Source organism: Nomascus leucogenys, chromosome 3 (genome assembly GCF_006542625.1).
Source record: "Nomascus leucogenys isolate Asia chromosome 3, Asia_NLE_v1, whole genome shotgun sequence".
NCBI lineage: Eukaryota > Metazoa > Chordata > Mammalia > Primates > Hylobatidae > Nomascus > Nomascus leucogenys.
The window spans coordinates 5,080,535-5,105,244 of NC_044383.1; positions in this window are offsets into that span (position 1 = coordinate 5,080,535).

Below are 24,710 nucleotides of genomic sequence, written 5' to 3' on the forward strand. Positions count from 1 at the left end.
TCCACAGTGAGCTGGGGGCTACAGGCGACCCTGCATTTTATGGAAAAATCCATGGATATTGCTCTATTTACCCAAAGACAAGAGTCCCTGTGCATCGTTGCTGCCTCCAACCCAAGTACCCAATACTCAGTACAGTACATTCCAGCGGAGTGACCCCTGACTATAGCCTGCCAGGCGCATACAGCGAGGTAAACCAGCAAAAAGAACAATGGAAGGGACATTCACTTTCTTTAAATGCTTGAAAAACTCCTGAAAGGTCAAAGGCAGGCTTGGGTCATTGGTGGCAAAGTATCCTCTGGCTCTTCATATCTCTCTATCTGTCATGTGCATGCATACACACTCATGCACATGCACACTTGCATGCACACACACTCATGCACATGCACACTTGCATGCACACACATGCACACACGCCCCGCAGAGGCACACCCACTCGCAGCACTGGGCAGTCAGTGAGAGTGCCCCAGCTGTCTCCATCCAAACATGCGCAGCTGGGTTTCAAACGCTTGCAGGGAATTTTACTCTTAGAGTGAACCAGCAAACGGGAAATGGATTCTGGAGCTCATTGGGCCAATGACAATAGAGACAGATGGGAGGAATAACATGAGGAACTGTCCATAAGGCACTCAGAAGAACCCTAGAGCCACTGGGCAATTAGGAAGGATGCAGGAACCTGCTGTGTACAAGGCCACTCCCCTCTGAGACCCCTTCCTGCCATGACACCCACCGTCATCCCCAGACTTCACGTTTTTCTGTAAGCATTGGGCATTCTCTTAAAATCCATTCAAACCTGAGCCCCAGGGGCAGACTGTGACCTCTGGAAAGCCCTGTGCCCAGTAACCTTTTCCCCCCTACCCTGGAAACTGATAACCTACAAGGCCACAGAGAGAACAGTCTCATATTACTCAGCTAAAACAATCCCAAAATTCAAATTTCCACTAAGTATATAATATCTCTGCTTAAATTTACACAACAGTAGAAATGACCGAGACCACATTCTTTCCTAAGAACACGCCTGGTGGACCGAGGCAGCTCACCTTTATAGGAATCAAGGAACAAAGCTGCTGTGTATTGAGCATCCACAATACCCTTTGTTCCATGAACTTGTTAAGTCTTCACAATGCTCTTATGAGGGAAATATCTGCATTGCCATTTACAGGTGAAGGGACCAAAGCCTAGAAGGGACAAGTCCCTCCCCAGGGGGCACACAGCCAGGAGAATACAATTGAAGCTGCCGGTTGGCCAAGGCCTACCAACTCCTTAACCTGGGCCCATTGCTCTGCTTAATCCCAAATATGCATCTGTGGCCCCCAAGCTCCTGAGTGTGGCCACCATCCTGATGCCATGGAAGAGTCAGGGAAGCCCAAACTGTAAGATATGGTGGGATCTCCAGGTGGGTGCAATGTGTTTCAGGAGTAAGGTAGGGATCCAACAGAATTGCCCAACAGGGAAGACCACAGCCTTGGACGGGTGGGTTTCTGCCACCGTGGGGCAGCCGCTCTTCCTCTGCCTGCTGTAGACAGCTGAGACAGGGCTTGTGGCTCTCCTAGGGCCGATAGGAGGCAGGTGGAGCGGCTATCAGGCAGTCAGGGCCCACAGCAGCTATCGCAAAGGGAGGATCCCTCCACTTGAACGACCTGAACAGGTGCTTTCTGGGTCCCAAAAGTCTTGTCGCCCAGAAAGGGTGAGACTTCCCTCTGCTGGCTTTCTGGAGAAACCCAAGGGACAGTTTCCAGAACCCGCAGAGACGGCCTCAGTCCCAGATCCCGGGGGAGGGCCACGGTGGGCTGTGGCAGCTGGTGGAAATGCAGGTAGGCAATGGTGCAGCTCTGGGTGTCTCCAGGTTTCAGGCTCCCACGCAGATTCAACTAGAAAAAATAGTTGTGTACATGCATTTGTGCGAGTGTGTATGTGTGAGACTGTGTGGGAGTGTATGTGGGTGTGTGTGGGGATATGTTTGAAAGTGTTTGTATGTATCTGTGAGTATGTGTATGTGTTTCTGTGTGTGAGTGTGGGTTTGTGTGTGTGAGCGTGTGTTTGCGGGTATGTGTGTGAGTGGGTGTGGATTTGTGTTTATGAATGTGTGGAAATGTGTTTGTGTGTATGTGTGAGAGTGTGTGTGGATATGTGTTTCTGTGTGTTTGAGTATGTTTTTGTGTGTGACTGTGTGTGTGTGACTGTGTGTATGTATGTGTTTGTATGTATTTGTGTGAATAAGCATGTGTGTTTGTGTGTCAGTGTGTATTTGTGTGTATGTTTGTGTGTATGTGTGTGTTTGTATGTGAGTGTATCTGTGTGTGCCTATGTGTGTTTATGCATGTTTGTGTATATGTCTGTGTGTCTGTGTGTGTGTGTCCGTGTGTATGTGTGTGTCTGTGTGTCTGTGTGCCAGTGTGTGTGTCAGTGTGGGTATGAATCTGTGTGTGTCAATGTGTGTTTGTATGTGTTGTGTATGTTAGTGTGTGTTTGTGTGTATGTGTTTGTGTATGTGTGTCTGTGTGTGCCTGTGTGTGAATTTATGTGTGAATGTGTGTATGTCTGTGTGTATGTGTTTGCATGTGTGTCCGTGTACGCCAGTGTATAAGCGCATGAGTGCATGTGTGTGTGGGGGGCGTGTGGCTTTGAAGTTCCCACACAGACCAATAGAAACAGGCTGAGGCGGCCCAGTGGGCTCCCCAGCCATGGCACTGAAGTTCTGTGGAGCCACCGGCGTGGCAGGGCTGAGCTGAGGCACGTCCCTTCTGGGTCTCAGGATGCTGGCTTTGTCAAGAAAAGTTCAGCCTCCTCTAAGATACAGGGACATCGTTTGTGTCCAGAAAGATTCCTGGCTGCCCACAGCCGTAAAAGGGCCCATTCCTTGGAAATCCTGAGAAAACACATCCGCATTGTGTAATCAGGATGAATGCCACCCGTGGACAATTAATATTTCACCACTCCACCTTCATTGCCAAAAAAAGTTTATTTTCAAGGTGAGGATTTTTTTCATGTTTATGTTTAAACCCGTGGCATAACGACGGAATGGCTAATACCTGTAATACCTGACGGATACATTTTTAAAAGGCTTCTTTGAAAAGCCATTCAAAGCTGAGCTTGAACAGGGGAACCAGGGGCTGGAGGGGGCGTGCAGGGCTGGCAAGGGCCGCTCCCGCCCGTGCCAGCTCCGCGCTCTGACAGAACAAGTGTTGCATGAGATGTGAAGGATGACTGTGGCGGCCTGGAAGCCCTGGAGCAGGTGTTCCTCGTCCGCATTTGCAGTGGAGCGTGGTCCCCGGCTCAGCCAGCCGCAGCCAGCGCCTGGCAGCCCCTCCTGTACCTGCGTGCAGAGAGGCGCTAATGATAATGGATGCGGCCCGATTAGCCAGCCCATTTGGAATGGGATGCCGTGGCCCTGCTGGAGGTGCCAGTCAGAGGCTCGCACAGGGGAAACAGGCCTGCTTGAGTCCCAAGAGCTCTGGGCTGTCCCTGGGGTGCCTGTGGTCAGCACTGGGACGGGCATGGCTCTGAGACAGAGAGCAGGGCGCTGGACCGGGAGTCTTCCCCGGACTCTGCTGTGCCGGGAGTGGCCTGAATCCCTATTTAATAACACCGGGGGACCCGTGGCAGGCTGCCTCTCTTGCTCCCAGGGAAGCTGCTGGGCAGGTCAGCCTTGCTGGGTTCCAGGGCTGCCGGGGCCCAGATTACGTCCCCAGTGATGCATCCTTGCCGGGCCGGGCCCGCCTGGCAGCACACTCTATCCCTCTTTCTTGTGCTCAGCTGACCTGTACTCGGCCCCCAATGGGTGCTGATTTAGGACACAATATGGCAGAGGGTCAAGCTGCCTGGGTTCCCATTGTGGCTGCATCCTTCACTCGCTCTGCCGCCTGCGTCCAGTCCCTGAGCAGCCTGAGCCTCTGCGGCTTCCTCTGTAAGGTGAAGGATGGCGATGACTCGTCTGTCTTGGTTGGCTTGTGTCGCTACAAGGAGCCGCTGAGGCCGCGTAATTTATAAAGAAAAGGGGATTATTTGGTCACGGTTCTGCAGGCTGTACAGGAAGCATGGTGCCGGCATCTGCCTCCCGTGAGGTCTCAGGCTGCTGCCACTTGTGGCAGAAAAGAAAGGGGAGCAGGCATCACAGGGCGAGAGAGGAGGAAAGGGAGAGAGTGGAGAAAGGGGGAAGGTTCTTTTCAACAATCAGCTCTTGCACAGATGAACAGAGAGGGAACTCACTCATTACGGCGGCTCCTCAGCCTTTCCTGAGGAATCCACCCCATGACTCAAGCACTTCCCACCAAACCCCGCCTCCAGCACTGAGGATTACATTCAACGTGAGACCTGGGGAAGCAAACATGTGAACTCTATCACCTCCCAGCACGGAAGTTACCGTGGGGGATGGGGCTGAGTGACGGGTCAGAGGTAACGTTCTTAGCATGCTGTCTAGCACTTACCGCTGGCCTAGTGGGTGCCAGGCTGTGAGGATACAAGGAGGAAAGACAGAAGCCCCCTTTCCAGGGACAGAGGTGGTCATGAAGACTAGGCACTCAGGGCTCCATAGAGGTGAGATGAGTGGCAGCAGGGACAGAGGACAGAGCCTTGAGAAACCCGGAGGCTCCTCCAGGGAGTATCCTTTGAACAGTGTCCCTAGGGACTGGTCAGTGCTTACTGGGAGAGGAAAGAAGGAGCTGGTGTTTGGGCAAGGATGGAGCCTTGCTGAGGCCCAGCCACAAGAGTTCAGTCCCCATGCACCAAGAGAGGACAGGTGGGGGACACCAAACAGGTGAGCCAGGCAGCGGGGCCTTCTGCTGTCACCAGCAACCACAGAAACAAGCTTGTTCCACTCCCAGGGCCCAGGGTCTACACAGGGGGATCTGATGCACCCACGGGGGGCAGCTGCCTGGTTCCTCTGGGTTGCTTCCGGTGAGCTCTCGCGGCCTCATGCACTCACCACACTCTCATTCCTGTGTTTAGGAGCACATTGCTTTACAGACACTGGAGTCCGGAACCAAAGAATGGTGAAGAAATGATTCCAGCTGCTCAGGGCAATGCATGGAAGCCCAGCCGAGAGGATGGACAGCCAGGTTGGAGGCCTGGGTTTCAGTCCTGGTCGCAGCACCCTCCACTGTGTCACCCAGGGCCTCTGGGAGCTCAGCTTCCTCATCAGTAGGGTGGGAGGTCTGGAGGGACAATCTCTAAGGGCCCTTTTATAACTTAAAATCATGGCCAATAATAGTCCATTGTGTTTGAGAGAGCTGATCAACAAAGTAAACGGTGAGGGCATTTGCCAAGAGATGGTAAATTATCTCTTCTGTGCCTGTAAGTTTAGCTGATGAGACTGCACAACTTGACCAACAGACAGGGGCCAGTGGCCAACTGTGAGCAAACACCGGTTTCCTGTAAACGTGGACTCGGGCCCTTATAAACTCTTGCCACCAGCTTGTATTAACAAGCAAATCGGTCAATCTGCTCTTGCCTTTTGTTTGTTTAGTGGTGTGATTCTGGCATGGTTTACTGACTTTGTTTTTGCTTGCACGAATTGGTCTGGGCAAATGAGCTTTCTTTAGGAACATTCCTCCTGTTAATAATAAAGAGATGCCTTCCATGGGTTTCTTAGAGATGACTTTACAGCTTTCAAAATGCTCTCCAGTTCCACATGGAGCCACCATGAGAAGGAGGCAGGGAAGCTACCCTCACCCCATTCTGGGGCATGTGGTGGCGGCTCCTGCAAAGTTTGGTGAATTCTGTGAATAACCTGCCTCTGACTGGGTGCAGGGGAACTGGACCCAACGTCGAGTCCACCCTCCTGCGTTGGGCCGCACTTGGCAGCTGGCTGGTTAAGCACCCTCGGAAAGAATAAATCATTTCCCAGAAGGACCCACCCTCCAGATGGCTTAAGAAGGTGGCTTCCTGCCTACCTAAGAGTTACTACCTCTAAAGCAGAACAACTTAATGGAGAGGTAGGAAGCTCAGGGAAAAAAGGGGTCTAAAACGTGTCAAAGGTCACCCCGAAAAGCAACTGAGCATCTCGAAGTAGACTAAGAACTGGAAATGGGGATGGGGTTCAGAGCCACACTGGCTCTGCTCCTCCCTGAGGCAAAGCGTGTGGGCTGAGCTGGGTGCCCCACTGCACCCCAGCTGGAGAAACACCACTAAGCTGGAGAAACACCACTTTGTGGAGAAACATCCACAAAGTGCCAAGAGCCCTATGACTGGAATTCCGTCAAGGATGTCACTCACCTGGAAGTCCCTTTCTTACCCTGTTCCTGTCTTCTCCAAGCTCTGAGGCCAAGGCTGTCCTTGGCCCTGGCTGTCTCCACTATGGTCCACAGGCATGGTGCCCCACCGTCTGCGGTGTGCAACGTGTTTCAGAATAATGTCTTCACCACACAGAGTGTATCAATACCCAATATGGGAGTAATTTAACTTATTAATTTATAGCTGCAGCAACAACATTTTCAAACTAGTCATGAAATATTCCCACCTCCTCTAAACTGGGCTCTTCGTGCTCTATACTGGGAATTCTGTGACTGGCTCAGAAGGGAGGAGGTGGTTTACGGCCTCTCTCTGAGGGGCAGTATTATTACAGTCAAAGTTAGGTGACAGGGGGAATAAAGATGGCGGCGTTTAAACTGCAAGACTCCAAATGGAAAAATAGACCTGTTCTTCTTGATTTGCCAAACAAGCAGAGTTATTATTTCTATTGTTGTTTTATGGCCTTTATCTTAGAAAAATTATAGCATATGCTTACCAAAAGCAAGAGTGTATTTATATACGGCTGCTCCCAGACTCACTGCCCACACCTCACCTGGCTGCCATCCTTCCAGAGCTGGCTGTCAGATACATGGGCAGCGTGGCCCCATGGCTGATGTCACTACTAACTATCTGTTGATTGGGGTCCTCCAGCCCAAGTCCGAGTGGGTGATGGAGGCCCCAGCTGGTCTGGATTTGCCTCTGCCACAGCCCTTCCAGCTCTGGGCTTGGACTGGAGCCGGGCTTATCCCTGGAGCACAGGTTAGTGAGTCCCCAGGTCTCGGCTCTGGCACAGCTGTCCTCACCTTCAGGTGTCACTCACTGCAAAGACAGCAGAAGTGACCTCAGGAGTCATGCGGAGGGAAAGATGCCGGGGTCCATGCCGGTGCCTGTCGTCCACCCCGAGGGGGACAGCGGCCAGCCTGGAGGGGGCCTCTCTGGAAGTTCATGTGCCTCCCACAGCGTCCTTTTGGCACACCCCACTCAGTGCATAGCCGTGACCCTCACCAGGAGCCTATGGACCCCTGGGTGCTGTCCACTTATCTTCACCACCACCCTGTGGGTCGACATGGTCAATCACTTTATGGATGAGGACACTGAGTTCAAAGAGCCCACGTGATCATCCTGAAGCCTCGGAGCTGTGAGGAGGAGAGCGGGGACGTTCATTCACACTGGCCTAGTGCCGGGGCCTGGAGCCAGCTCAGCTTCTCCCCCATGGACTCTCATTCAAACCGGTCTAGTGCTCGAGCCCCAAGTCAGGTCAGGTTCTCACCTATGGATGGGCCTTCAGTGGCAAAAAGAACATCCAAACCTTCTACTCCGGTCCTTGCATCCTTCCCTAACACAGGAGTGGCCTTGACACCAACCCAGCCAGTGGACCTGCCCGACTACGATGGGGAAGTGACATTGCCCAGGCTGTTGGATTTGGTGGTAGACACCAGGTTCACTGGCAAATGTAGCTCCGTGCATTGAGAGAAATGAAGACAGCAAGCCCTCCAGAATTCCCGCCTACTGAAGAAGAGGCTGAGCCCCCAGAGGCAGCCCAGGTAACACAGCAGAGGATGCTGGGACCCAGACGAATCCAGGCCTCCAATCTGACTGTCGGTCCCATAAAGAGACGAACATGACCAGATATGGCCCTCACCTTGAGAAGCTCACAGTCCCACACCAGGGATAGAGAGGACAAGTAACCGTCAGCTAAAAGCCAGTGGTGGTTGTTTGTTTGTTTGTTTGGTTGGTTGGTTGTTTGTTTTGCTGAACAGACAGGGAGGCATTTTCCCTAGTTTGCTTGCTCTCTCTAAAGAAGCTGGGAAGAAAAGTAAATTAGGGCCCAAAGCTCCAATCATCCATGAGGATGACTAAATAATGAATATTGTGAAAAACAAAGAGATTTTTTATCAAATGTAGTTTGCGGGATAGGATGGAGATGGAGACTCCCACTGAACTGAAATCAGCAGTACCAGCTCAGCGGGCAGGGGCTCTCAGGGATGTCTTCCCCTTTGGGGATCGAAGCTGGGGCAGATCTGGGTGATAAATGCCTGGGAGACATTCCACAGGATGGCCAGCGAGGACTGGTGGCTCCCAGGCCATCAGGGGAGCAGTGTGTGTCCGTCCTGACTGCAGATGCCTCCGTTGGATATGGCAGGGAAACCAACTTCAGCCACTTCCCAGAGGGGTGCCCCAGGGCAGAGAGGGCCATGGAGAAAGCCATCCTTCCTGTGAGTAACCTGAGTTGTGAGTCACTCATCTGTCCATTCATGGGGACTGTAGAAGGCCCTCTGAAAGAGGGCAGAAAGGCAGCAAGGAAACAATTGGCATCTTCAGTTCCGTGTCCCTCTAGGCAGCAAGCACAGAGGCTTGTGGAGAGCTGGAGTTCAAGCGAATGTCTGCCATTCGGAGGACCAGCCCTGGCACATCTTAGCTCTGTGGCCTGGGCAGGTGACTTAACCTCTTGAAAACAACTGTCTTCTTCTGCGAAACAGGTGTATTATGCCATGAATTGCCTTTCAGGGTCACTGTGAAAGTCACAGCAGGTGATAGACATGGGTTTGCCTTAGAAATGCTAGTGTTAGCATTTCCTGTGCTGGGCGTACAGTGGAGAAGAAAGACAGTGCCTGTCCTCACACCCTTGCATTCAACCGTGATGGAGATTAACCACATTGGATGCACGCACCTCACCCTCTCTTGGTTGTGCAGATAGATCATCACTAATGTTTTTTCACCCTACTCTGTGTGTTGACAAAGTGGGTTTTAATTAGGATGGCACAGAATCTGCACTCTGAATCAAGAGGTAGAAGCCGGGTCCCCGCTGAACCTGGTGTGGCTTCCACTGCCGGCCCTGCTGCAGTCAAGAGCAACCTCAGCAGTTTCACTACCTACAAACCCAGGTTTCCTGCTTGGACGTCAGATAAAACCTCCACAGCAATCGAGGACCTGATCTTCAAATGAACCTTGCTGTCTAAATACAGTTGCAAGTATGATGACAATGGAGTGTAGCGAACCTAATGGTAAGTACCCCTGGAGAAGGAGGGAGATGCATCCCCAGCTAATAAGATTTACAGCACAGATGGGCAAAGCCCTCCCCAAAGGCATGCTGTGGCCACAGAAGCCCCCACAGTCATTCCTAATCTCTGCCAACCCACACACCTCCACCCGTTTCCTCCATGCCCACATCACTATGCATTCTTTGTTAATTAATAAAGAAGAGCCCTTTTTAAGTCACAAATGTATCACTGCAGGAGAAGTTTTAATTTCATCCAGGTCTGCCTGGAGTCTTCTGTCAGGTACCAATTAGAGGAGTGAAGTCAGGGTACATGGGTCCTAATGAGGAGGGAAGGTGGGAAGATGGGGAGGAGGAGGAGAAGTCTAGAGGGGAGGATGGCGGAGGAGGAAGGTGAGAAGCCCACACAAAGAAGGGGGCATGTTCCGATCATTATTAAAATCACCTCCCTTCTCTCCACCAAGCCCTCCCGCAGCAGCAGACAAGCTTAGTCCCTGCTCTGAGAGGGCCGGATGGATTCCCTGGGGCCATGGCTCAGTGTTCCCGTCATGGCCTCAGGGAATAAGCTAGAAATTACACTGTAGGCAACAGCTCCCTCTGACAGGGAAGGGACCAGGTGACAGAACAGTCCTTTGTCACCTTCAGGCTCTCTTGTTTGCATATAGAGACCTTGAGTTCCCTGGATGGTGGCTTCATGAGCGTGGGGAGATGAGCTAGGACTCAGTGCCACAGTCCTGTGTGGCTGAGTTGGCTGAGAGCACAAGGATGTGCTGCTTCGGGGCTCACAAGCCCCTGTCCTGAGAGGGTTGTACAAACAGGGACAGGAGTGTCCCCTGAGGTGCAGCCCGTCCTCAGCCGGATGCCCGATGACCATAGAACCATCTACTGTGGCCACCGGGGAGAATGAAGCTGGTTTCATTGCAAAACCCACCCATGCCCAGGCCCTCTTTGGAGAGCACCCTACAGTCTGCTGACGTGTTCCCTCCCCTCCTGCGGCCCCCAGCCTCCCTCCTGCCTGGCTTTGTGCCTCCTGGTCCCCAGACTCCCCCCAACTCCCCAGTAGCCACGCTCATACAATCGGCCTAATTATTATTTTGTGCGGCTTTTCACAGCAGAAGGAGAGAAGATTAGGGGAAGAGAAAAGAAAGCTGAAACCTCTATAATGAAATTTTAAAATCACAGAGCTCCTGCTGTTAATATTTTCCCAGCCTCCAAAAGCATCAAATATTGTTTTATCCCACAACTAATCTCAACCGTGTATCTATCTCACAATATTTGGACACGTTAACTGGGAGCTGAGTCCTAAGATAACAGCCATGGCAGCCAAGTGTGGTGGCCTCATCACCAGGCCCTACATAGTTAATTGGTCACTTTGTCCAGCTGAGCAATGGGGTTCCAGTCCATCCCCATCATTAAAAGCTGCCAAAGTCTGTACCACTTTGAATCAGCCGCCGTCCTCCTGTTCCGTGTGGCTTTTAAGCACCTGCATGCCCAGCATTCTTGCCTCTGACGGAAAGTTTCTGGTTCTTTGATGAGGGCTTTGGACAATTTAATCAACTTTCCTTCGTCCTCTCCATAAGGAAGAAGTGCTCAGCTCACTTTGGGGGACGAGCCACAGAGCAGCGCACACTCCTTCCTGTTCTTCATAAGCCTCCCAAATGCGTCAGCTCCACAGGGTGTGTATCTCAATTAATGCATCAATAGCTTCACCAAATTGCCAGGAAAATCTGACACAGACTCGCGTGAGCAGGATTCCAGTTAAGAAAGAAGCTGGCAGAGCAACCGCTGATGTGAAATCTGAACCATCTTTTGAGCAGCAGACTATTAGTTTTGTTTTATTTGGTTCATTTGAGTTTTTTTGTTGATTACACACACTCACAGGCCCATGCATACAACCATTGTGGCATAAAAGACTTGAAAGATTGTTGCAACTGAGGGAAGGTAAGAACAGCGGAAAAATAAGACAGAGAGGCCAAGGTCAGGCTCCACTGGCAGGGGAGGCTGGCCACCTGGTCCACCCCTGTCCCACCCCTCAGTGACAGCACCTGGCAGGGGCAGCTCCGGGCGTCGGACCATGTACCACGGAGGAGTGAAGACAGCGCTGTGGCCAGAGGGGCTGCCGCACTTCTCACGGCCATCAGTCCACTCAGAACCATGCCAGCAGCATTTCTGTTTTTGCTACGTAATCAAGACACATGCCTTTCTGTGCTCTGTGAGACTTTGTGTCTTGGGGCCTCGCACTGGAACTCCATCCTCAGGGATCACCTGGGCTGGTGGCTGCAGGATCAGAGGGGACATTTCCATTTCTGAGCCCGCAGTCCCATGCCCTCTCGTCATTGCCAGGAATGTCTTTGTGTTTCAGAGACACAAATAAGCCCTGAAATCACAGACTTTGTAGCAAAGAAAAACAACAAGTGTTTAGGCCCAGGGTAGACCCCTAAACCCTCTAGGGACTGGTTTTGAGGGTGGGAGCCTCCAAAAGGAGTGCTTCCAGCCTGTGGCTAAGAAAACTACCTCTAGGGCCCACACCACCCTGCAGGAGCTCAGCTGGTGCTCACGTTTGCATCTGACAGGCGGCCTCTGCAGAGCCCCATCTCCTTCCTGCCATTTGCTGTCCCCTGGAGATGAGTTGATGTCATACCTGGTTCAGAGTGTTAGCTTGAAGCCAGTGGTGCGGAGGCTAATTATTCATTTTCCACTGCCCCATCTGCTTTGCTTGCTGGGGTGTGGACACTAGGCAGTGGAAGCTGGGCAGAGCTCTCTGGACGAAGCCAAGGCATGTGCAAGCTGTGGCCTGGCCTGCGGCAGCTGCGATGCCCAAGAGGAGTCTCCTGGACACCCAGTCTCAATGGTGACCTCTGGCCCCGGTGCCCCCAGATACAGCGTGGCCTGAGATGCCATGCAGCTGGATAAGGGAGGCAGAGTAGGGAGTGAGGGGCTCCCCAGAGGAAGGGACATAGGAGAAGTGAAAGGCAACTGGACTTGGAGGCAGGTGAGGACAAGTGTTCCCAGAGGGAGGAGCAGAGAGCAAGAGACTGCGGGAAGGAAACCAGCCCATCAGTGGTCCAATAGCCTGTGCCCAGCAGACTCAGGGCCGGGAGCCCAGACCAGGAGTTCCGGAAGTGGCAGGGACCAAAGGCAAGAACTGAATCCAAACTCCACCACCGAAGTGAGGCTGGAGATCTGTCTTCAGAATCAAAAGATTCACTTCCTTTAGGAGCCGCCCCACCTGAGAGCGTCACACGATGGCGATGCTGACAGTGAGGATAACGGGCGTGGATCCATCGATACCCTGTGCTAAAGCCTGTCCTCAGCATTCACAGCCCTCTGTGTGCAATCTTCTCAACAAGCAATGTGTCGGTTGCCATCTAGTTATCAGCGTGTTTGTTATGCTTAATGGGGGGCCTGAGAAGTTGAGTAGCTGGGGTCCTGCCCCGCCAGCCTGACTCTAGAGCTGAGGCATTCTCACTCTCCACCCCCTTCTGCTCCATCAAATCTGTCTTGCAAAAAGGTCTGTTTTTCGTGTCTTAAGCCATTCAAGTGCCAATATCAGTACCCCCTGAGCCAAAAGGTACTCCAGGTCCACCTGGAAGGCTGTTGCTCACTGAGGCCATTTCACAGGGGCCTTCTGCTGGCCCACAGCACGGAGCTCCCATATCTTGTTTTATTTACCAGCCACTGACAAGGAAGGGGCTCTGGTGAAATCTCTGAGGGCTGTCTTCCCCACACCCCCAGGCCCGAGAGGAACAAGGTCAAAGTCATGCTTCCACCACACAGGCCCTAATCCTCCCTTCCAAGCCCCTCCTTGCCTTTCCGAGAGCAGGCCAGGCAGAGCAGAGGTGGGGAGGTGCCTCTAGGAGCTCTGCTCCTTACTCAGGGGGTGAGGTGGGAGCAGGGTCTCTGCAGAAATCAAGCTGAGGCCCAGTGGCCCCATGACCAACTACAGAGCCCAGGGAGACAGGGTGCCCAAAGCACTCATCTTTGTTTGGAAGGAGGTTCACTGTGCATGGGCTTTGCAGAAAACTAAAGGTGGAAGAATAGCAGGAAGAAACTGAGGATTCTGTTGGGGTGGAGCTCTCACTGACTCCGGAAAGGGTGAAGCCAGGAAGGCAGTCAGCACTGATCGCCATCTACGCCAGGACTCCCTTCTGCCGAGTCCCTTGCATGCGTGGCTGTTCAAGACTGAGGCACACTCTGGGGAAGGGTGTTGGTCCACCTAGGGACCCCACACCCTGGTTTGGTCCCTCCCCCAGGAGACTGGAGGTCTGAGACACTCCTTCAAGGAGCATTCCCACCGGTGCCCAGAGCCAGGGAGAACAGGACAGCTGTGCCCTCTGGACAGTGCCTGGGCTGCAGTCTGGGATATCTATCTCCTCTGTATTTGCAGAAGGTAGGCCCAGGTGAGCCTGAGCCTCCCTCCAAGATCCTGCACACCCGTCAAAGCTGGGATCATGACCTCCCCAGCACCCCACACACATCTCCATGGCCCAAAGCAGTGAATGGATGCCCAGAAGACCCAGCCTCAGCCACCCGCAGATGAGCAGACTCTGGGGGCTCATGGCACATGCCACAAACATCCTCCTGAAGCAACAGCATCACAGAGACATCAGGAGGCCCAGGCTGGAGCCCTCAGCTGCTGGAGGTGCTGGCTTGTCCTCGTGGTTGTGAGGTGGGAGGTTCCTCTGAGCAGGCACTCGTCAGACCTGCACCGAGAGCTCCCTCTGTGCAGGAACAAGCAAGGCACCAGGCTCACAAATGAGGATGCTGCCTGTGACAACCATGACAATGATGGTGACAGCCACAGCCTCTCCAGCCCTGTGCCCCTCCTAGGAATCTCATCCACTTCCACCACAGTCCTATGGTGCCAGTCATTTCTCTCCCTATTTGGAGATGTGCAGGCTGAAGCCCAGAAAAGGATGCCCGGCGAGCAGGTGAGTGCCCAGAATGGAAGCTGCCCAGGCTTGGAGGATGGTGGCGCCACCTGTGATGGAGAGGACAGGAGGGAGAGGCTGTGTCCATGGCACCTGGATAGAGAGGCCTGAGGCTTGGCAGGGAGGGCTGGCTGGGGATGTGCACAGGGACTCAAGCCCCAGCTCCACTCACCGGGCCAGCTCCTCCCAGGCTTGCGGCCTCGGACTTCCTCCAGAAAGTCTTCCCAAGGCAGGGCTGGGTGTCCCTCTTATAAGGCTCAGAGCCCTCACTCTTCCCTTCTGGAGGCACATGCCCGGCTTGGCTGTCACTTCCCAGCCTGAGACCCCCCGCTGGATGGTCCCCATCAGGTTGTGTCTGACTCTCTCTCCTGTGTCTCCGTGTATCTCAAAGCTCCGTAGATGGGTTAATGAGTAAATAGTCTCACGTCTGTTACCTAAGGCTTCTTTCACCACAGTCCTCTCCTAGAGGGGTCCCGATCACATGCTGGATTTCAAATCTGTACTCTTGAACACCACCTGGTCACAGCTACAGCATCTTACTGAACTCTGGGTCACTAACAAGGAAACCCCCTGTTCCAAATGAGGGGCTCTTATCAAGTGATTCCTCTGGGCAGAGGAGCAGACCCCATCTGCCACCAGGTTCCCTGGGCTAGTGTGAGTCAGTGCCCAAGTCCCAGCCCTCCCTACCCCTGCACGTTGCCCAGGATGCCTGCTGATATATTTGAAAATGGCCCCAGGATCTCGAGAGGAAGAGCACTAGGCCACTGCCCACACTCATCCTCCCCAAGCAGAGAGGGACTGTGTGTGTCGCTGGATGGAGGATCATGGGAGCCTGAAAACCTGTGCTTTTCTTGTGTCTGAAGTCAGGTGAGTCGTGCCCATCCCTTTTTTATTCATCAAGAAATCATTTCTCCTGAGCGCTTGCTGGCTGTCTCCAGGGAAAGTTCCTGCAGAGCTGAACCCTGGTGAATTAATGAGGCAGCTGGGGATAGAGGATAGGGCACTGGGCTGAGAGCAGGGGGCTTGCGCTTTACTTATGAGCTCTGTGACCTTGAACTAAACACTTGACCCCTCTCAGTTCCACTTTAACAGAGTGGGTCGGGAGGTTTAACTGAGCTCATGTATGTGTGACTGCTTTGTATAAATGGGAAGGGGAAAAATTATCCCATATTTCACACGGATGCAAATGCCAGGCTGCTGTTCTGTTGCCTGTATTCTCCTGGGGGTCTGGAGATACGTGATGGCTGCTCCCAAGTCCTGAAGAGAAGTGTTGAGTCCCCCAAGTCCTGGACACGTGTGCTCAGGGAGTCCCTAACCCACCGAGAGAAAGTTCGGAAGCTGCTGGAATCTCTGTCCCTCCTTCCCAGCATTCCCTGCCCCTGTCAGTGATCGTCCCAGCATCTCCCATCCCTGGCAGGTCCTTCCCACCATCTCCCACCGCTGCCTGTGCTGTCATCAATCTCTGTATTTGTGTCACCACACTCTCTCGCCCAACTCCCTGCTCTCATCTCCACTACTGCTGGGCACACCTGCTGAGACCACCATAGCCCACCCTCTGCCTGTGCCTCCCCTCCCTGCCTACTTTCAGAAACAAAGAGAAGGAAGGAGAGGCCACAAACCCAGTGACTTGTATTATTTCAGACTGAGTTCAGCCTCAGTGAAAAGGGAATCCATAGTATTGGTGAGTATAACACACCCACCTTTAGTCTCTCACTCAGGTTCAGAGGGGTCAGTCCTCTGCTTCAACCATGTCACAAAGCCATCAGGAGCCCAAGTCCTTTTTATCATCTGCTGTCATCCTTAGCACCTGGATTCCATCTTCAAACTCGTCTCATGGCCCAGCATGGCTGCCTGAGTACCAGCCTTTATGTCTGCATTCCAACCAACAGGAAGAAGAAAGGAGAAAGAGAAAATGCAAGCACATCTCCCAGGTCAACTGTTTAACAGCCTTCCCAGGAATCTCCCACAACACTGCTGCATGGATTTCATTAGTTGAACAAGCCTCCACCTAGCTGCAGAAGAATCTGGAAAAATCGCCTTTTACCTGGGCACATTGCCACCTCAAATAAAATCTGGGTTCCATTACTGAGGAAGAAGAGGCAATGGGTCTAGGGTGGCATTTAACAGTCTCTGTGACATTTGCCCAAGATCACAGCTAAGAAGTGGAGTCAGCCACATTCATCTGACTCCAAAGCCCACACTGGTGCCCTCGGTCACCCCATTGCCCACCTCCATGGAGGGAGATGACCCAGGTCAGTCCACCTGCCAAGTGCCCCACCATATCCCTGCAGCCTAGGACTCCAGCCACACCAGGAAGGGTGAAGAAAGTCCCTTGCCTTGCCATGAGCCCAGCAAAGGCCTGGCAGCCATGGCAGTGCATGGTTTTGAATCCTCACACGGACCTGGCACACTGAGAGTGCAGAAGAACTGCCTGCATTTGCAGACGAGAAAGCCAGGGCTCCAGGGGCCCCGCAGATTCCACACCCTCCAGTGAGAAGAGGACGGGGCTCCCCTGCTCGCTGTCCCTGAAGCCATCTCTTCCTGCGTCCGCGTTCTGCTTTTGGGAAACTTGCTTCCCCAGGAGGATGTGCATTCCAGGGAGGCCCGCAGGAGCCCAGGAGGCCGGGCTGTTCTGCAACCTGCAGAGATTTGGGGAGTTTGGTCTGCTGCCCTTCCCCATCCAGAGCAAGGGCTTCTCTCAAACTGGCCTGTTGCCCTTTGGTGAATTATTCAAACATATATATGATGCATCTTAATGAACCAATGAATTTGTACCGAGCTCCAAAGTTGTCTCATTTTCCTGTCTTCTTTGAGGAGTGAGGCAGGGCCGAGAAATTCTGGATAACTGAGGGTTCTGGATAACCATGGAAACTTAAAACATATATAACCATTTGTATGGAAAAGTTTATAAAATGTAGCATATGCGCCCCTACAAAGAACAACATAATTAAGCAGAGTCTGAACATCATTTAACTTCCCCTTAATGACAAGGCCATAATTAAGAGCATCAGTTATGGTGCTGAGCCCTGGCTTGCAGGGTACCCCTCAGGGGCTGCTGATGTGTGGACGGCCATTTGTCCCCACACACAATGGCCCCATTTGTTTTGTTTTCCAAATTCCTCTAACTTTTTTTTTTATTAGTTTGTCTGGTGTGTCCCTCCTGAAAGGGCTTCGTCTCCTTGATGCTGTAGCCACAGCATTGCTCTGAGTTTGTGGATTGGCCCCAATTGCTCCAAGTTTGTCACTTTGTGTCCTGAATGTTGTATGACCCAGGGCCAGAGCGTGCCTCCAGTGGAAAAGGCACAGGAGGACCCATGCCAGCCTCCTCCATGGAGGCCCGGCTTGGTTATTCACACGGTCAAAGTTGCATTCCAGATATGCGAGGCTGCTCCAGGCTTCAGGTTTGTGCAGAAGAGGAGCCACCAGATCTTTGAGGTCCCACTTGGATCTGCTGCTGCTGCTGTCATGGGGCAGATTGCCCCTGGATAGGCTGGATCAACCCGTAATTAAATCCAGAAATAAAGAGAAATACTAGCCATGTGGCTATTTGTTATGACCAGTGATTTGATTCTGTGAAAGTTGAGTGTCGCAGTTCTGCTATGGATAGCAGCAGCTTTCCAGTTTACACCAAAAAGAGCTTTGAACAGCATAGCCATATTCTACCTTACTCATTAACATGAATTCTTGTTGTCGATGAGGAAATAAAATTGAAGATAAACATGGAATCTAGGCTTCTTTGAATTCTGAGCTATTCATATATTCATAAAACAATGGCAATTTGCAAATGTGCTATTTTCCCTTGAAGCAAATGAATATGCAACAATCCATTAACGTACTGAGTTAAATACAGCAAATGCAAATCACTTTAATGATCATATTTACAAAATAAGGTACCTTTACTTTAAATAATTATAATGTGGATTTAGCTCTCCAAATGAAATCAGGAAGGTCTGAGACTCAAATTTGATCTACCATCAAAAACAGCTCATGGGAAATTGATTCGAATCTCGGTGTGCTCCTGGTTCGCCCTCCCCGTTTTGTTTTCAGATTTCTCTGCTGTTTGCATGAAAATGAGACTTTTGGTTTTTTAGACTCAGCTTGTGTTGTTCCCTCACCAAGATGACTCTGCAGTATCGTGAAGTGTCACTTCTATGCTGCAGAAGCTCTGGACTCTGGACCCATTTGATGCTGATGTGAAGGTATGAGGTACTGTCTTGAGAGTTGTCATTGGCCACAAGTACTGCTGAGGCCACAGCAGAGGAGCAGAGTGCCTCTCCAGCGCTGCCCCCAGGCACTCTGCAGCACACCCCGAGGGGGTTTGAGCACATTCCACATCACCCATGTCGCCCCCCCATCTGCATGTCTTTCAGATCACATATGCCCATGCACACAGGTATGCGCACACACATACAAACACATCCCCCTCAGTTCTACCAGATGAAAGACTAAAGAGAGGCAAACAGACCTAATCAGACTCTCTCCCTCACACTACCCTACTGACCACCACTGGATTTTTCTCATCATTATCACTTAAATGAAACCACGTCAGGATGCTTTATGTTTTGCTAAGGAACAAGACAGGTTCTAAACTGAGCTTGTCCAACCCACAGCCCATGGGCCACATGTGACACAGGACAACTTTGAATGCCACCCAACCCAAAATAGTAAAGTTCCTTAAAACATTATGAGATTTTTTTGCAATTTTGTTTAGCTCATCAGCTATCATTAGTGCTAGTGTATTGTATGTATGGCCCAAGACAATTCTTCTTCCAACGTGGCCAAGGGAGGCCAACAGATTGGACACCCGCATTCTAAACTATTTGAAGAGGGGATGTGCTACTGGTTTTGAAGGGTCATGGTGCGTCTCCCCCAGGGTGCTCGGAAGGACCGGCTGAACGGGTTATCTCCTCCAAGCCGCGCGGACCAGAAGCAAGGGCTCCAGGAGACAACAGAAGGGATTCAGTCCCACAGGCTGTTACAGAATTGGGTGATACCATCCATAAGTCACTTTCTGATCATCAGAAACTGAAAAGGATAGAAAAGTTGTGTTTGCTAACATCAGCTGAGATGTTGGTCACAGAAGAATGTAGCATATTAGTGAATGTGATGAGGGTGAGGGATTATGGTTATGTCAAACATGGCCCAAAGAGCAAGACTCAAAGAACAAGAAGCTGAAAGATCAGGAAGCACATTTGTCTATATCCTGTAATGCAAGAGGAAAGATATACTTAAGCTTATTCAAGATTTAGCCATGAAAAATAAGAGATGAAATATATTTACTGCAGCTAGCAAGGCAGAGGCATTACCATCAGGGCGTCAACTTGGTTGTGCTAAGTTGTCTGTTTCTCAGATAAGTCATCTTAAATTAAATATTAAAGATTAATAAATATAATACCCATAATAAATGACACACACTAATTTAATTAAAAATAGATGGTGAATTTTACAAATGGAACATTACCGTAATGATATAGAATGGACTTGTTATGCTAAAAATGTGCAGTCTTGAAAATGTGCAATCTCCATGCACATTTCACCCTTATTGTGGCTCATTAAAATTTTAAAAATAGCTATTTTAATTGTCAAGCGTTTGACAGACTGCTATAAAAACTTGACACTTAAGTTTCAATTTTACAGTATGCATTTTAATGACTCCTTTCTCTGTATGTTTTATTATCCATAATCCAGTTTTTTTTAAATTAAAATGTCATTTTCCAATAGTATTTTAGAGAACAGAGTTGAGCTTGCTGCAGGGCTGCAGGAAAACATGTTTAAATCTTTACAAATAAATATGAAAATTAGAAAGATATTTTATTTCCACTGCAGTCTGTGGTTTAGTTGTTGATTTCAAAGCCTTCAGGGGTATCAGGAAAGGAAAGGAAGATACTCGTGGGAGCTAAAGCTAAACTGAGAGGGGAGAGGGGCTGTCAGAGAATTTTAGCACTAGCTTTTTAAAAGGATTTCCCATTTCCTCCACTTGGGATGTAAGACAAGGTGACAGATGTGCCTCCAAGTAGCCACTGCATACGATTCTTCTATTAGAAAAAAGGACACTTAACAAACGTGACCCTGAATGGCGCTATGGAAAAGCCTAACACCGTCCACAGAAGCTGTGTGAGTCCTTGAGGCATGGAAGCCTCCTTGGCCTGGGAGGAAAACCACATCCGCCAGGACTCTCCAAATGCCCAGTCAGGAATTTGAGCTTCCTAAGATCTCACCCGATAATATCCTGGCACACAGTCAGTTGTCAGTCCAAGAGTGGCTTTGAATTAGGAAAAAAATAGTATTTAGATAAGTAAAGGAGAAAAATATGGCATTGATGCAGTCCCATTGGTGATTTAATTCGCATCTACTGGATACCAGGGCAAATACCGGGTGCTTTAGCTTCCTATCTTCACAGCAACCAAAAACAGTGGGTCTTCGCATTCCATCTCTACACATGGCAATGTCGAGGCTCGTAGAGATGGAGTAACTCATCCTCTGGTGTGCAACTGATAAGCACAAGTCATAAGCAACAGAATCTGAGTGCAACTCAGACCCTCTGACAGCAAGAGTCCTGGAAGCCTCCACCACAAAAATGATCTACAGGTCTCGTTGACACCATTGGCTGATGCTTGAAAACTCAAGTGAGCAGTTTCCAAGTGTCAAGTCTATGAACTCATTCATCAAGGTTTGCAACGACTGTACCTAGTTCAGGTTGATGGGAACTTCCTTTTTCCATCCACTCTTTTTCCATCACCACTGCCCCCACCACACCACTTGCCAAGCAAAACAACAATTCTCTGCTCAAAGTACAAGCACTGCCCGGGTTTGGTGGCTCAAGCCTGTAATCTCAGCACTTTGGGAGGCCTAGGCGGGGGGATCACTTGAGGTTCAGGAGTTAGAGACCAGCCTGGCTAATATGGCAAAACCTCATCTCTACTACAAATGCAAAAATTAGCCAGATGTGGTGTTATGCACCTGTAATCCCAGCTACTCAGGATGCTGAGGTGGGAGGACTGCTTGAACCCAGAAAGTGGCAGTTGCAGTGACCCAAGATGGTGCCAATGCATCTCAAAAGAAAAAAAAAAAAGTGCCAGCACCAAAGTCCTGGGTTTCTTTTTGTATTTGGCATGAACTTGATGCTGAGAGTAGAGTCCTATCTCTGGATCCATTGCTTTGATTCTCTGGTCATAAGCTGGTTTCCATGCTTCCTGCTTTTGTATTCAAAGCAACCAAAGGGCCTTCTTGTATAGAAAGCATCATCCTAGGCTTATGGAGGATGGAATCATATGCAGATGACAGTGGGTCCTTGTTAAGAACTTGAGTTAGCTTTCGAGAGCTTCTTACAAGCCACTCTTTGCAGAGCCTTATCTGAACCATGGGCAGATCAGGCTGCCCAGTGCTGTCCTAGAGACACTGGAGAGCACAGTGCAGCAGCTGCTTCTAGAGTTCTTGTGTTGAGGGGGCTTCATTCTATGCCAAAACAGGCACAACACAAGGCTCCCAACAGCAACTTGCCGGGCTCCTGGCAAAGAGTGCAAAGCAGACATTCTCCCCTGAAAGACCAGCCTTGCTGCTTTTCTTGCTGTGGCTATGAGAATGTAGCCTTGTGCAGAAAGCATGGTAAACTTGCAACTGAACCAACGCTACTCCTCAGTCGGGTGGTGCTGAGTGGTACCACTCCACCACGCAGGTAATAAGGACTCTTCCAACCATACGTGGTGCCCTGGAGCCATGCAGAGCCCAGGAACTGGTCAGTGCACTGAGGATATCACCCTTCCACGCTGATCCAGCCTCCCAGGGTCATGCAATCCAGGGATCGTGGGAAGAAACCAGACATTATGAGAATCTCACTTTAAATGCTCAGGAATTAAGTCAAGGGCCACCATGAGTTTCGCATCACCCAGTGGGTCAGGATGTTTATCCGTGCACCTGCTGCCCTTCTGCCTGGAATGCTTCCTCCTCTCTCAGCTCGCTCTAGAGGTGACCCTACCCAAAGGGACCTTTCCTGACAGCCAGACCTGCCAACGTTCCCTCTGACATTCGCATGTGGAGACCCCCCTAGCTGCATAGCATTCTCTGTGTTTGGTTACAGATACCTAAACCGATAGATATACATATATTATTTCAAGTGCATTACAATATATTACAATATGTTATACCATAAACAACATATTTCTGAAATATATGTGTGTGCATGTGTGTGTGCATATTTATTTATTTGGAAATCAGATCTTTAGAGAGGCAATCAAGTTTAGATGAAGTCATTAGAGTGGGCCCTAATCCAATAGGACTGATGTCCTTATACAAAGGGGAAACTTGGACACAGACATCCGTGCCAGTGACCTTGAAGACAGCCATCTACAAACCAAGGAGAGAGGCCCAGAACAGACCCTCCCCTACACCCCACAGGGGGAGCCAATCCTGCCAACACCTTGACTTTTGACTTCTGGCCTCTGGAACTATGAGACGATAAATGTCTCTTGGTTAAATCACCAAGTCTCTGGTACTTTGTCATAGCAGCCCCAGCAAACACATCTTGCTAGACACTCAGTCCTGCAAGGGCAGGAGACATCTCTCTTTTTGGTCATCACTGAATCTCAACACATGGAATGTGCTCAGAACATAAAAGATGAACTCAATTGTTGAACAAGTGAGTGAATTCCCAGGAAGCTGAAGCCTAAGGCAGGTATCCTCCTCAGAAAGGGACAGGGCAAGGCGCTCCAGGAAGCTGTTGTGTGCTCAGCAGCTCTCTTTCTTCCCATAAATGCACTGGAAGAGTCAACTCAGCTGTCCTGGATCCTGCCCCTGCTCTTTCCCTGCAGTCCTGTGCACAAGCTGAAGCTCTTACTACAGAGGCTGTGGTCAGGCTCTCCTCTGGTCTGGCTGGACACTGTGTTGTGGGCCTGCAGTGTAGCTGTCCCCCAGAGGATCAGGCACTGAAGCAGCCCTTACACTCGACAACAGCAGTAGCACAGCCAGTGCAATTATTTTGTACTTACTACATACCAGGGACCTGTGTAAAGTATTTCACATGTATCCTTCCATTTACAATTTAACAATAAGCCCTAGAGAGTCTACTGCCATTGCCTTTTTATAGGTAAGGAAATTGAAGCTTGCAGAGCTGAATTCCCTCACCCATCTGATAGCGGGAGAAGCAGATTTCAGCCTTAGGAGGTCGGATCTGAAGGCCAGAGCTGGGCACGGAAGCCCACTGAGTGTGTGCTCCAGGCGCTAAACCTGACCTTGACCAAGCTGAGAGCCACACACATAGCCAAAAATCACCACTCCCAGCAGGCCGCTCCAAGAAAGCACATGTATTGCAGTCAGTTTTCTCTTGCCTCTGTTTATTCTCATTGTTTCTGGGAGATGACCTTGTGATTACATTGGTGTGTGATGGTGAATGTAAAACTTTCTCACCAGCTCTCCTCAGCTGGAGCTTGGATCAGCCAAAACCAGGGTTAGTGGATGACGGAGGTGTGGTTACAGACTCTGGGACTCAGAGTTCGCCTTTGAAGTGCCTTCTCAGCTGCAAGGCATTCTCACGTCTCCTCCCATCATAACTCAACAGCAACAGCAGCAACAGGTTCAACTCTTTCTCTAAGTGAACAAGAAAGTGCCGGCCATGTGCACAATTTCTACAGTGTTGGGGACATGTACCAATTATTCTGATGACCTGGGGAGGAGACACCAACTTAGAAGAGTCATCTGTCTTGTTGGGCCACACGTTATTGCCGTACTCTGGAAATCATTGTACTTACTTTAACTCACTCGATATCAACACCTTTCTAATTATGAAATTTTAGTACTTTAAGCATACAACATTGTTAAATATGATATTTTGTCTTCCTGGTCCTGATGGATCACAAAATATAATATAATACAGATACAATAGAAAACCCCCAACAAACATCCCCCCCCCCCATTTCCATTCTCCCCACTTGTTCTCCAGAGACAGCTATCACAAGCCCGGGGAGAACATTCGTTGTTTTTCTCCTTTCCTGCGTGTGCACAGATTCTTAAATAAGGTGGCACATGGCTTGCATATTTTTAAACTTGAGATACATGCCAATATAGAGCATGTATCCTGATGCAAACTGTATGTTTTATTCAAAATATTTTTTCACACTTTTAGCTATGTCTGTGTTGATATATATCATATTGTACCTTTTATAAAATGTGCTTTAACGGGTTTTCTTTCATTTTTTTGATTATTATTTCCAAATGTGTACTTGTAGAGGCCTGTGAATGGCTTCTCTGGATTCCTCCGTAGAAGCGGGTCCTCTGGACCGTAGCCTATGCATCCTCAACGCTGCTACTTATTTGCCAAATTCTTCTTCCACGTGGTTGTCATAGTTTCCACTACACCAAACAATCTATGAAAGTTTCTTTACTCCATTCCTCACCAACACTTGGTATTCTGAGATATTTAAAGTGCTGACAGTCTGGTGGACGGGAATCGTATCTCATTGTCTTTATTCCTAACTCCCTGATTTCTAGTCAAACATTTTTCACAGCTGTATTTATGACTTACGTTTCCTTCCCTAGAAATGATCTTCTCAGGCGGCTGACCC